The sequence below is a fragment of the Balaenoptera acutorostrata genome, chromosome 10, assembly GCF_949987535.1.
Source record: "Balaenoptera acutorostrata chromosome 10, mBalAcu1.1, whole genome shotgun sequence".
Lineage (NCBI taxonomy): Eukaryota > Metazoa > Chordata > Mammalia > Artiodactyla > Balaenopteridae > Balaenoptera > Balaenoptera acutorostrata.
In genome coordinates this window covers 82660203-82673526 of record NC_080073.1, presented here as the reverse complement: position 1 = coordinate 82673526, position 13324 = coordinate 82660203, and the positions used below count along the sequence as shown (strand labels likewise).

The following is a 13324-nucleotide window of genomic DNA, read 5'->3' as shown; positions in this document are numbered from 1 at the left end:
CCTGGCACACCTGACTTGCAGATACCCTGCTAGGTGCCCAGGTTAATTTAAGAAGTGAATAGACTATTCATGAATGTTTCCTGAATATTCATTTTGTCTTTTTTGTGCTTGTCCTATACACTCACTGTAGCACCCTTTATCCCTAGTCTTTGGGAATTTTTCTTGATTTATTTAACCAGAACGCAACTTCCCAGGCTTTCTCACTTTCAGAGCATAGTGACTTCTTTTTTTTAATTAAGTTATTTATTTTTGGCTACGTTGGGTCTTCGTTGCTGTGCACGGGGTTTTTCTCTAGTTGCGGCTAGCGGGGGCTACTCTTCATTGCGGTGCACGGGCTTCTCATTGCGGTGGCTTCCCTTGTTGTGGAGCACAGGCTCTAGAGCGCAGGCTCAGTAGTTGTGGCGCACGGGCTTAGGTGCTCCGCGGCGTGTGGGATCTTCCTGGACCAGGGCTCGAAGCCGTGTCCCCTGCATTGGCAGGCGGATTCTTAACCACTGCGCCACCAGGGAAGTCCCCCACAACATTTTAAACTCAAAGCTTCTGTAGGTGAGGAATCGGGGCATCACTTAACTTAGGTGGGTTCTCTGCTCCAGGGTTTCTCACGGACTACAGTCAAGATGCCCACTGGGCCTGTAGTCATTTCAAGGCTGCACTGGGTAAGGATCCACTTTGTTGGCAGGATTCTGTTCCTTGTAGGCTGTCATACTGAGGACCTCAGTTCCTAGCAGTCTGTTGGCTAGAGGCCACCCTTAGTTTCTTGTTATGTGAGCACCTCCAACATGGCACCTTGCTTCATCAAAGCATGCAAGTCAAGAAGCTATATGGAGAGAGCCAATAAGATAGACGTCACTTCTTTTCTACCTAATCTTGTAAATGTCATTCCATCATTTTTGCCATGTTCTTTCTATCTATTAGGAGCAAGTTACTAGGTCTAATCCATGGACATGAATATCAGCTGCCAGAGATCATTGGTGGCACTTTCAGAAGCTGCCTACTGCATTATTAAATAACATTAAACTGTTGAAATAAACTTGGGGCTCCAAAAGCCTTTCATGCATATCCTGAAACAGCCTACTATGTTTTATTTGCCGTCTTTATCATGAAGAAAGTAAATGGTCTTTGAAAATCTGATTCAATAAACATTCATTGAATGCCTACTATGTATCTGGTATAGCATAATGCTAGAGGAACAAAGATAAATGACACATCTTCCAGCCTTGAGTTGGGGAAGAGAAGTAAAAGCAAATAATTACAATATTAATATCATAAGTGATAAAACAAAGGCCTGTACAGAGTGCTCTGGTTACAGGGAGAATAGGAAAGAAACATTCTGTTCTAGGTTACATTCAGAAAGTAAAAAGGGTGGGAGGAGGTGGAGAGAAAAATGAAAAGACAACATATAGATTAAGACTATGTAGAAGTTAATCTTCCTGATTAGCAAAATGCACAAGTAATAACATATTATTGTACTTTTAACTTGCTAGACTTTAAACAATTTTATGTGTATAGGGTATCTGACAGATTTTGTTTTTTGTTTATTTTGTTTTTCTGGCCGCACGTGCAGCATGTGGGATCCTAGTTCCTTGACCAGGGATCGAACCCGTGCCCCCTGCAGTGGAAGCGTGGGGTATCTGACAGCTTTTTAAGTTGTCTACCTGCGTCCATTCTGTTGAAATACATCTGATGGAGGGCAGTGCATCACTTAATCATTCAGATTAGAAGACAATACTATAAAGCTATTAAACCTGAAAGAGAATTGACTGAGTGAACCTGACATTAGGGAATATATGAATTTCAAAAAAAAAAAAATGTGCTTCACCATCAGATGCCAAGCAATAGTTTGCAGAAATACTAGAACTGCAACATACACCTGTAGATTTCATTTGAGACTTAAGATGCCACATTTACTCTCAGCAAAAAGGGAATTTGAGATTGTGAAAAGAAATGGCACCGCCAGTTTTCGACATGTAAGAACATGTCTAATATTGCAGGTGTACAGGGCTTCCCCGGTGGCTCAGTGGTTAAGAACCCGCCTGCCAATGCAAGGGACACGGGTTCGAGCCCTAGTCTGGGAAGATCCCACATGCCGTGGAGCAACTAAGCCCGTGCACCACAACTACTGAGCCTGCGCTCTAGAGCCCGTGAGCCACAAGTACTGAAGCCCATGCGCCTTGAGCCCGTGCTCCGCAACAGGAGAAGCCACCACAATGAGAGGCCTGCGCACCGCAACAAGAGAAGCCACCGCTCGCCTCGACTGGAGAAAGCCCGCGCACAGCAACGAAGACCCAACACAGCCAAACATAAATAAAATAAAATAAATTGCAGGTGTACAAAAGCAAGGCGTTTTATGACACGTTATGCATATAACTAATACATCACATAACCTAGAACAATTAAACCAATTATGGCTAATGTTTGGAAAACTTGTTTCATAAATAACAGAATTGGGGCAAAGCATATTCTGTACTGTATCACCAACTCCGAACTCATCTAGAGCACTTATAGAACACACTGCTCAGCCAGGACACAGTCCACACAAGCATGTTCTTAACAACAGAACCACGTCACTACTCTTTGCCCGTTGCACATAGTTTTTAGCCAGAAGTTTGGTTATCATCTGCTTTTGTCTACTTCCTAGAATTCTTTAGCTCCTTTGTATGTTATAGAATGAAATATATCAATTGAGAAATTTCTCTTTCGATAACCAGCAAAGTAAAGGACATATTGAGAAGCTCTCCTGATTTAAGATCTTACCTTTGACATAGCTCAGCCTGTAAAGATGTTGAGGACTGAGACCTGAATTCAATCTTAATTCTTCACTAACTGGCTTTGCAGCCTTTCGATGTCACTTAACCCTTCTGTGGCTCAATTTTCTCATCTCATTATGGTGCTGAAAGGATAAAAGGAAAGTGTATTGGGAAAGGCTTTAGAAATTTATAAGTAGTAAAAAGAAAAAGAACTGGTGCCAAATTTGACTTATCATCTAAATAAATATCATAACAGTCTCTATTTCAAGAGAAAGTGCTTGATATTCAAGATAACTGATGCGGGACTTCCCTGGTGGCGCAGTGGTTAAGAATCCGCCTGCCAGTGCAGGGGACATGGGTTCAAGCCCTGGTCCGGGAAGATCCCACATGCCACAGAGCAACCAAGTCCGTGCACCACAACTACTGAGCCTGCGCTCTAGAGCCCACGAGCCACAACTACTGAGCCCGCGTGCCACAACTACTGAAGGCTGCGTGCCTAGAGCCCGTGCTCCACAACAAGAGAAGCCACTGCAATGAAAAGCCCGAGAACCACAACAAAGAGTAGCCCCCGCTCAACTAGAGAAAGCCCGCACGCAGCAACAAAGACCCAATGCAGCCAAAAACAAATTAATTAATTTTTTAAAAAGGTAAGTGATGCATTTATAGAAGAGTAAGACATCCCGAATTCATACCAATTTAAGACAATGGTATGTCTTTTTCATCGTAACCATAGTTATAGTCTTTCTTCTTTTATAGCACTTTAAAAAGGTTAAGTATTCTCTTGGGGTGTGTTAACTTTACAGATTTTTAAAATTTATTTATTTATTTTTGGCTGTGTTGGGTCTTCGTTTCTGTGCGAGGGCTTTCTCTGGTTGCGGCAAGCGGGGGCCACTCTTCATCGCGGTGCGCGGGCCTCTCACTATCGCGGCCTCTCTTGCTGCGGAGCACAGGCTCCAGACGCGCAAGCTCAGTAATTGTGGCTCACGGGCCCAGTTGCTCCGCGGCATGTGGGATCTTCCCAGACCAGAGCTCGAACCCGTGTCCCCTGCATTGGCAGGCGGATTCTCAACCACTGCACCACCAGGGAAGCCCCAACTTTTCATATTTTAACATTTCAGAAAGGTGGCAGAAAAAACTTACTATCATTAATGGGGAACAGAAAGATATTACCCATCGATAGTAATTTTTTAAATTATTGTAGTTGTTATTTTCTTTCTCTTAGACTTAATTTTTGGCCAAGGGGTTCCTAGTAAAAGCATATCTTACTGATCTGCATTTCAATTTTCCATTCATTTGTTCATTAATTTATCCATTGAATAAGTACTGACTGAGCTCCTACCAGGTACCAGACAATGTTCCAGGTGCTGGGGTTTCAAGTAGTGGTGAACAGAACAGTCTGTGCCCTCAGTGAGTTAACAGGGGGATAAGAGTAAACAAATATTAAAAGTGAGCCTATAGGGACTTCCCTGGTGGTACAGTGGTTAAGACTCCATGCTCCCAAAGCAGGGGGCCTGGGTTTGATCCCTGGTCGGGGAACTAGATCCCACATGCCTGCCGCAACTAAGAGCTCTCATGCCCCAACTAAAGATCCCGCACGCGGCAACAAAGATCCCACGTGCCGCAACTAAGACCCAGAACAGCCAAATAAATAAATAAAAATGTTTAAAGTGAACCTATAGTATGTCTGACAGTGATAAGTGCTAAGGAGAAAAATAAAGCAGAGTAAAAGGGAGGCAAGGAGGGAGATGTTACAAATTTAGATAGTGATCAAGGAGAACTCTCCAAAAGATGACATTTATAGAGATCAGAGTGAAACAAGGGTATAAGCCTTGGAGATTTCTGGGTTAGATTATTCTAGGCATGGGGGGAGAGTAAGTGCAAAGGCCCTGAGGCAATTCTAGTGCTTAGTGTGCTCAAGGAATAAGGAGGAGGCCATTGCAGGTGGAAGACAGAGTAGCTTTAGAAGGTCCAAGAAATGACAAAGGTCTTATATGTTGTTTTAAGGGTTTTGACTTTTACTGAGTTAAGAGTTTGATAGATTGTTTTAAGTGACTTAATGTGGCGTTGGTTTTAAGAGGATTGCTCAGGCTGCTGGGTTGTGAATAGACCGTAGGAGGAAAACACAGAAGTAGAGGTCAAGTTGGAGACTATTGCAAAATTCTGGGAAACAGCTGATAGTGACTTAAACCGGTGGCTGTCATAAGGAGGGTGAAAAGTAAACAGATTCTGGATATGTTCTGAAGATGGACTAGGCAGGATTTTGCTGATGCATGGAGATAGGATGTGAAAGAAAGAGGAGTTAAACATAACTCTAAGGTGTTTGTCTTGAGAACACCACAGAGGGAGCAGGTCTGGGGAAAAATCAAGAGTTCACTTTTTATTATTCTCAGTTTGAGATGCCTTTTAGACAGACACCCAAGAGGAGGAATCACTAATAGCCTGTTAAGTATATAAGTCTGGAATTCAGGGGAAAGGTTTGGGCTGGAGAAATACATTTGGGAGTCAGCAGATTGTAGATGGAATCCAAAGCCATAAAAGGGGGATGATAATACACCTAGGAAGTAATATAGATAGAGGGAAGTGAGGACACAGATGCCTTTCATTGCCCAGTTGCTCCCAGATACAGTACTAAAGACTATGAAAGGAAGTGGAGAAGAAAAGACCAGAGAATCCAGAAAGTTCAAATTGTTCACTCATTCAGCAGATATTTATGAGCATCCGCTATTTGTCGGAAGTTCTGCTAGCCATTGGGAAAACAACATGGTAGACAGGCTTGGGCAGTGCCTTCCAGTAGCTCACATCCATCAGGATGAACACTCAAGGACAGGAATAGAGATAAACCTGGTTACATGTTGACCAGCAACAAGGAAGAGTAGCAGCAAAGTAACAATGGAAGCATGGAACAAACCCCAAGGTCTGAGGAGGAAAGGAAACTGCCCTTTAATCTCTATCTCTCTCCAGCAAAGACAAGCCAGGCCAATGGGAGCCCCTGGCAACAAGATAACGGAAAACACAAATTAGAAAAGAAGAAAAAAGTAAGATCACGGGGAGGAAAAACAAAAGGCAGAGACTGAATAGTGTTACCCTTAGCATAAACTAGCTTATGCTTGGTTTATATTTTAATCAACATTCAAATGTCCAGAGGCAAACATAGGCTTGTATTTTATCTCAAAAGAGAGGTTTCATTGGGTTGTGCAAATACCTCCTAAGCACATGTAGTATTTCACCTTTAAATCAAACAACAGTCATTAGAACAGCATTCTAATGAAACTTTCAGTCATATTCTTAATTCAACTTCAGATGCTACAACAATAGAACAAATCTCCCAATACTTCTCAATACTGAAGCAACCTTCTGATACACTTGGAAGTGTATGGTTGGAGGAGATCTGGGATCACAGAAGGGAAAATGCTGCCAGAATTTAAAAATAAAGAAAGAAAAGCAGGAGGAGGAAGAGGAGAAGGAATAAAATAGTTAACTATTACGTGAAGATAATTCAACAATCACTTCTCAGGGGACTACCATGGATGCTATAGGGCAGGGGTCCCCAACCCCCAGGCCACAGACTGGTACTGGTCTGTGGCCTGTTAGGAACTGGGCCACACAGAAGGAGGTTAGTGGTGGGTGAGTGAGAGAAGCTTCATCTGTATTTACAGCCGCTCCCCATCGCTCGCACTACCGCCTGAGCTCCACCTCCTGTCAGATCAGCAGCGGCGTCAGATTGTCATAGGAGTGCAAATCCTACTGTAAACTGCACATGTGAGGGATCTAGGTTGTGCGCTCCTTATGAGAATCTAATGCCTGATGATCTGAGGTGGAGCTGAGGCGGTGATGCTAGCACTGGGGAGTGGCTGCAAATACAGATAATCATTAGCAGAGAGGTTTGACTGCACAGAGACCATAATACATCAATTGCTTGCAGACTCACAGCAAAACCCTATCAGTGAGTGGCAACTGAAAACCAGCTCAGGGCTCCCACTGATTCTGCATCATGGTGAGTTGTATAATTATTTCATTATATATTACAATGTAATAATAATAGAAATAAAGTGCACAATAGATGTAACGTGCTTGAATCATCCCGAAACCATCCCCACCCCACCCCCTACCCCGGTCTGTGGAAAAACTGTCTTCCATGAAACCGGTCCCTGGTGCCAAAAAGGTTGGGGACCGCTGCTATAGGGAAGCAAGCAAGAGTTACAGGGCTTTGTACTGCACCTACTTGGGTTCATTTTTGACAGGCTGGTTATAAGGATTGGGATGGCTCCAGCACAGGGTCTAGAACCCAACTGGCCAGGAATTTGATTCTGACACTCAGTAACACACTTTCCTTGAAACTTGGCATGGAGTCCTAGGCATTCTTTTGATCTATTTTGAAAAAAATACCCACAGTTAAGTTGAAGAGTCATTTCTTGCAACTTTATCCATGAATGCGATGGTGCTGCCATCTGGAGTAACTCATACTGAAGTCATGGTAGTCAGTTTACACTGCAGGGTTAAGATGAGTTGTCCGGGGGGGCAGAAATTTCTCCCTAAATTATACATGTATTGGGAACCCTAAGTCTCTGGATGGGTAAAGAATGAGAACATGACCTTACTAACTTAGGTTTGAGAGGAGTCAATAGTCTTGGGACATAACCATCTGACAGAGGGTTGGAGTTCTGGAGCAGAAAATGGAAGCACTAGTGTGGTGATGGTGAGGGGGAGTAAGAGCTCACACACTTATTCAAAGCGTATTTATTAAGCTCTTAGTATATACCAGGGGCTGTAGTAAGATCTGGTGATAAATAATGAGCAAAATTCAACATGGTTCCCCCTCCAATGGAGTTTACAATCTAACACAGGGCTCTTTAAAGTGGAGGTACAAGCACCCCATGGTTTTGAACAAGATGGGACAGTCAGGAAACTACAATGCAGAGTGAAAAATGCTCTAACGGAAACCAAGATACACAGACAATAACTAAGGCCTATCTGTCAAGGGCATATGAAAAGGCATCCTTTGGGGGCTAGGAATAAAATAATAGAAATTTGTGTTTACTTTTCTCTTAAAATACAAAAAAATTATTTAATATTTAATGTATGACTTGACAGTTATATAAGTCCATAATTAAAAATAAATACAGATATTTTGGTAGTATGGCCGAAAACATTTTATTGATAGGTGAACACAACAAAAACAATTGTGTGTGGTGTAAAACTGGAGATTTTTGGAATATCAAGTTAAATTTGAAACTTTTAAAACCTGGAAAGATAGAACTTGTTAGGGTGATGAAGAGCTGAACCAGCTCTGGCCTTGAACTGCAGGCAGAAGAGTGAAGAATAAAGGAGATACATTTGCCCAACTCTTCTATGCCTCTGGCATATGCTTTTCACATGCCCCTTGACAGAAAGTTCTTCATTAATCTGCTTATCTTGGTTTCCATCGTAGCGTTTACCATTCTGCATGGTAGTTGTTTCCTGACTATATCATTTCACAGGGGGAGGGGATCCTTGCAGTTTTTTATTTCTAACACCTAGCATAGTATCTGTCAAACTGAAGTCAGTGTTTGTGGAGTTGAATGGCAATCGACTGTTAAAAATCTTGTTATTTGTTTATGTTTACATTATCTCATTTGTATATAGTTTGCACACCTGTATTCTTAAGGCAATGGGCAATGGCCAAGGGCCTGGAACGGCTGGCACATGATAAACATTGTAAATACCTAAAAGAATAAACTTGGGCTTCCCTGGTGGCCCAGTGGTTAAGAACCCGCCTGCCAATGCAGGGGACACGGGTTCGAGCCCTGGTCCGGGAAGATCCCACATGCCACGCAGCAACTAAGCCCGTGTGCCACAACTACTGAGCCTGCGCTCTAGAGCCCGCGAGCCACAACTACTGAAGCCCGCGTGCCTAGAGCCTGTGCTCCGCAACAAGAGAAGCCACCACAATGAGAAGCCCACACATCGCAAAGAAGAGTAGCCCCTGCTCACCGCAACTAGAGAAAGCCCGCGCACAGCAACCGACCCAATGCAACCAAAAATAAATAATAAAATAAAATAAAAGAATAAACTTGCCTACATTAAACAGTTGACTATATTGGGTCCATGGGCATGGGGTAATAGAAATACAGCCAGAGGGCACTGGGAGAAAGGCTTAATTACTGGGGCTTGATATGGGGAAAGCATAGGATACTAGGATGATGAAGGCCTTAAGTTATCCAAATATCAGTGAAAAACAGCAAGGATCTTCCACTTGTGCCCTGAGCACAAAGCACTTTGTCTTATGTGCTTAAACCTGTCTAGCTGAAAAGATGTCACTTACTCCACCACATTTTCTCCTTCTACAAAAAGTCTTGAGAAGAAAGGGAGTTGGTAGTGATCACTAAGGGAAAATCAGAATCCCTAAGAAAAATCACGGTAAATCTACCCACCGGGAGTTAAGCTATAGCATCAGTTTTGAGCGCTTTTTTGTTGTTGCCTTATCTTGTTCGCTCCGGTGATCTCCGCAGGCATTTAACCCTTTCATCCAAAACCAAGAGGAACTGGCTCCCTTCCAGAACCCGCGAGGAGACGGCACCAGAGTGGGCTTCTGCTGTCCAAACGCGGACACAACCTCACCACGCCCGGCACTAAGAGAATCAGAGTTCAGGGCATCGGGAACTTCACTGGTGCTATTGCGCAGGCTCTGCGTTCCACGCAGGCTTATTAGGAAGAAAGGGGATAAAATTGCCCAGAGACACGTGAACCGGAGGGGACCAACCCAGACCACGGTTCCCCACTGCGTCGGATTCTGGAATTTACAATCACGAAAGTTCTATTGTCTCGCGATTGGCTCCGGGGCCGCATGACATCATAGCGCTTGATTCGGCCTCCCGGCGGCGATTGGCTGGCCGCGCCATTGTGACGTCACGGTCAGCCCACGTTCAGATTGTAGATACCCGGCGCCTTCCTCTTCCCATCCCGGCGGCTGCTGCTGGCCCGTCACTCCCTCCCGCCTCTTCCTGGCTCGGCTGGCCCCGGGCGCTGCCGTCGCCGCCGCCTCGCCGCTTCTCGGAGCCGCAGCCACCCTCGGCCTAAGGGGTAAGCGGGCGGCTCCAGGAAACTTCGCCCGGCCGCCGCTCGGCCATGACACCCGCGCCGGCGCGCGGCCGGGACCGAGGGTTGCGACCCACCATTGGGTCCTGAGCCCGGTGCGCACGAGCGACTGCCGGCGCGGCCCGCGCTGCGCCCGCGTGGCGGAGGAGTTCGGCAGCTCCGGGGGCGCCGGCCCGCTCCCGGGCGCGATGGCGGGCGGGGGGAGAGCTGTGCGGACGTCTCGGGAGTTTCCGCGCGATGCTGTCTCACCTGTTCGGCGGTGGAAGCCGCCGGCGGGCAGTGTGCACGCTGATGGGCGCGGCGGGAACGCACCCGGCGCTCCGACGGGAAGCAGGGCGGGTGGGCTGTTGCGCTCGGATCTGACCGCCCGGGCGGGATGAACGCGCGGCCGGAGGTCCGGGGAAGAGCCCCGAGAGCGATCGCGCTTCCTCAGGGGAGAACAAAACCCGAGGGACCTGGGAGAGCTGCCACGGGGTCGCGACGCGGGTCGGTGCGCGGCGCCTCCGGCCTTTCCTTTTCTCTCTTACCCTCCCGCCTGTGCCCCTCGGAGTGGGAGCCCGCTAGCCTGGGAACGCTTCGGTTTTTATTAAAACCAGATAACTGTAGCTCGCGGATCCTCGGGGAGGCCGGCGGGGGAGGGGACTGGAGAGCCACCTGGGCGACCCTAGCGGGAGTCCGAGCGCGGGGGTGGCTGGGGAAGCCCTGGTGTCGCGTCTGCTGCGAGTGGCAAAGAAAAGGCTCTTTTACAGTTTACACGCAATAAGACTCGGCCCCCACCCCACCCCCGCGTCCGCACGCCCGCCTCGGTGTGGAGGGAGTCGTGCCTGGAGCAAGGCTTGTTCTTTTAAACTGTGTCGTGCAACCGTTCCGTGCCCTTGCACTTTTAGGTTGATGGTTTCCCCTGCTCACGATTGTAGTTCAGCTCAGCTCCTGGCTTCTTGATTGCAAATTGGATAATGCATTTGGCCCACTTTGGGATGAGGGGTGAGGAGTCCCGTATGGAAGAATCCAGTGCATGACTTGTGAGCTGGGCTGCGGAACCTAGGCATGCGGCGGGAGAATAGTGGGGAGCGAGCAGCCTTAATTCTTTAATAGCGGGCCCCGTGGCAGGAAGTGCTTTCTTTATAGGGTAGTACGGAAGAGCTAACGTTGCTTGTTAGGTTTTGTAACTTGTTCGCCTAACCACTCCATAGATAACCTGTTGGTGTGCACTTGTTTTGCTTGCACCACCTCTCAGCCAACAGCGTTCGGTGCATAATCTCAGACAGGGACACAGCCGGTTTGGCTGTGGACGAACACTTTAACTTTCCATCTGCGGTTAGGGGACAGATGGATCACTTTTTTAGTTCGTTCGGAAGCTGCCTGGGATTCTCCAAGGAAAGCTCCGTACTTGAAAGAGAAATGTCACTCATGTCCCTTTTAGATTCTTACCCCAGATTATAACTTCTCATTGCCAGGAATTTTTTCTGTACAGTTCCTCTTTTTTGTATTTCTTTTCTGTTTCTAACTGAAGACAAAAGGGAGAGTGTTATTGATGGTTACAGATGGTTAATTTTACAGAATACAGAACAGAACTGGGCTGAAAAGTGAAAGTAGAAAGTGTATTAAGATTTGATGGCCAGATTTTTTTCAAGAAAAGTACATCATAACTTCAGACACTGTCCTCACCCTCTTGACTCAATTTCCTCGTCTGTCCACAGGTTTCACGTTGCAGAATTGTTAGGGATTCCAAGAGATGACACAGTTGAAAGTGCCCAGCATGGGGCTTGTCAAATAGTGGTTTGATAAATGTTTCTTCTTCACTTATTTTTCTTCTTGGGGAAGGGGAAGTGAGGTTTAGGGGATGTGGCCAAGGATAAAGCTGGAGAATCTCAAGTAACTGGGAAAATATTTAAAACTAGGTTTTCACAGACAGTAATTCCATTATTCCTGCAAAGTCACTTTTGAAAATGAGGTGAGTTATCACCTTCCCTGGGATCGACTGAGCTTCCTTTTTCTTTTTTGTGCGGGAGGGGTGTCAGAATTCTTAATTTTTGGATGTTTGCAAGAATCTTTTTTCCACTGCCTCCTCTTTTCCTCTTAGCATAACTGTTGATTGCCCTCCTGTTTGTAGGAGTGAGTATCGGTACTTGGGTGTCTTATTTCCAACTTGAATTATACAAATCAAGGCAAAACTGTTTACCTTCCTTTAGGGTGACTTTGATGCCTAAGTAGATAGTAGAGAGTGTGAGTGATGGTTTTACTTCTTTCTTACTCGGGGCCACATCCTTCCCCTAAGAAAATTTGTAATTATGTTTAATACCTTCTTTGTGCCTACCAACTCTTCTGTTACTGATGGGATAATCTTTCCGTTAGTTACCCAAAATAGGTCTGTCTTTGCATGCATTCAGTTTCAGGTATTACAGATGTGAGCACCTTCCTATTAATAGTTGCTTTCCGTACGTAATTCTTACAGCCTCCCTGTGAGAAGTGCTATCCCCTACCTCTTTTATAAAGAATTGAGAACTAAGGCCTAGAGATGCCAAGTGACTTGTGCAAATCACATAGCTCTGTCTCCTGTAACATACCTGCTCCTTCCTCTGTCCTTGCTGCTGGGAGGATTTGGTCAGTCGGCTCTGCCCTTTATTTAACTCTGTTACTCTGTAACTTAAAAATCTAACGTCATGATTAAAGGTCCATCTTCGAGCCATCCAAGATTAACAATTTGCCATTTTCAAATCTGTGTCAAGTCTATTCCTTCCTTTTAGCCCACATTTGATTTACTCTCTTTATTAATTTATTGACTTGTCAGTTACTGAGTGTGTACTGTGTGTGTGTGTGTGTCTTGGGGGAAGAGGTTGTATACAAAGCTGAACGACAGTTTCTGACTCCAAAGGGCTTCCTGAATGAGTTTACACTTTAATCCTTTTATACCCATACTTAATCTGTACCTTGGACTAGAAGGGTATCAGAAGCAGATTTCCAGGGGGCTTGTCTCACTGTTTCTGGGAAAGCTTTGTGGCAGAACTCACCATGTTAGATGTATCAGTGCCTAGCACTGATAGGCCTGTTTTTCGTGCAAGAGACAGAAAGCCCAATGCAGATGGGCTTAAATGACCATCTGACCTGAAAAGTCCCATAGGCAGAACTTTTGCTCTGTTTCTCTGAAGTCTCCTCAGATGTTGGTTATGTCCATAGGCTGATTTTGCAAGATGACTGCCAGCTAGTCTGGACCCCTTGTTACCATATTCTCAAGTGGGAACTTCCCTTCCCACCACCTTCCAAAGAGGGTCCTTGGCCTTGAGGTGATTGATTTTGGTCATGGTTACTTGAAGTAATAACTAGAACAATGAAATCTGATAACCTGGGGCCCATCCCAAAGTGAGGAAGTGGATTTAAATCTCATCTCACCTACCTGGCCGCTAACTACACTTTCAGGAAGGGCCTCTGTGGACATGGGGGTGTGTCGGCTATAAGGGCCTCCAAGGATGTCAGACCCCATCAAAGAGATGATTGGATTAAAT

At 45.5% G+C, this 13324-nt stretch overlaps 1 protein-coding gene and 1 long non-coding RNA gene across 10 annotated transcripts in view; one reads left to right on the top strand and one right to left on the bottom strand.

The window, feature by feature from the left end:
* The window catches only part of LOC130709110 (uncharacterized), a 151772-nt gene extending 142402 nt beyond the window's left edge, over positions 1–9370 (bottom strand). Inside the window, exons 1-2 of the long non-coding RNA XR_009009610.1 lie at positions 9158–9370; positions 2755–2890 (exon numbers count right to left, since the gene is read on the bottom strand). This is a non-coding gene — a long non-coding RNA (uncharacterized LOC130709110). The remainder of the gene's footprint in view (positions 1–2754; positions 2891–9157) is intronic.
* Positions 9371–9610: 240 nt separating this feature from the next.
* The window catches only part of ELOVL5 (ELOVL fatty acid elongase 5), a 70935-nt gene continuing 67221 nt past the window's right edge, over positions 9611–13324 (top strand). For 5 of the 9 annotated variants that reach the window (XM_057554436.1, XM_057554432.1, XM_057554434.1 and 2 more), the window contains exon 1: positions 9646–9806. The gene's annotated coding sequence lies outside the window, so the exon portion shown is untranslated. Of the gene's footprint in view, positions 9807–13324 lie in introns of all 9 variants that reach the window. The other 4 variants (XM_057554437.1, XM_057554439.1, XM_057554440.1 and 1 more) reach the window with 3 other exon arrangements.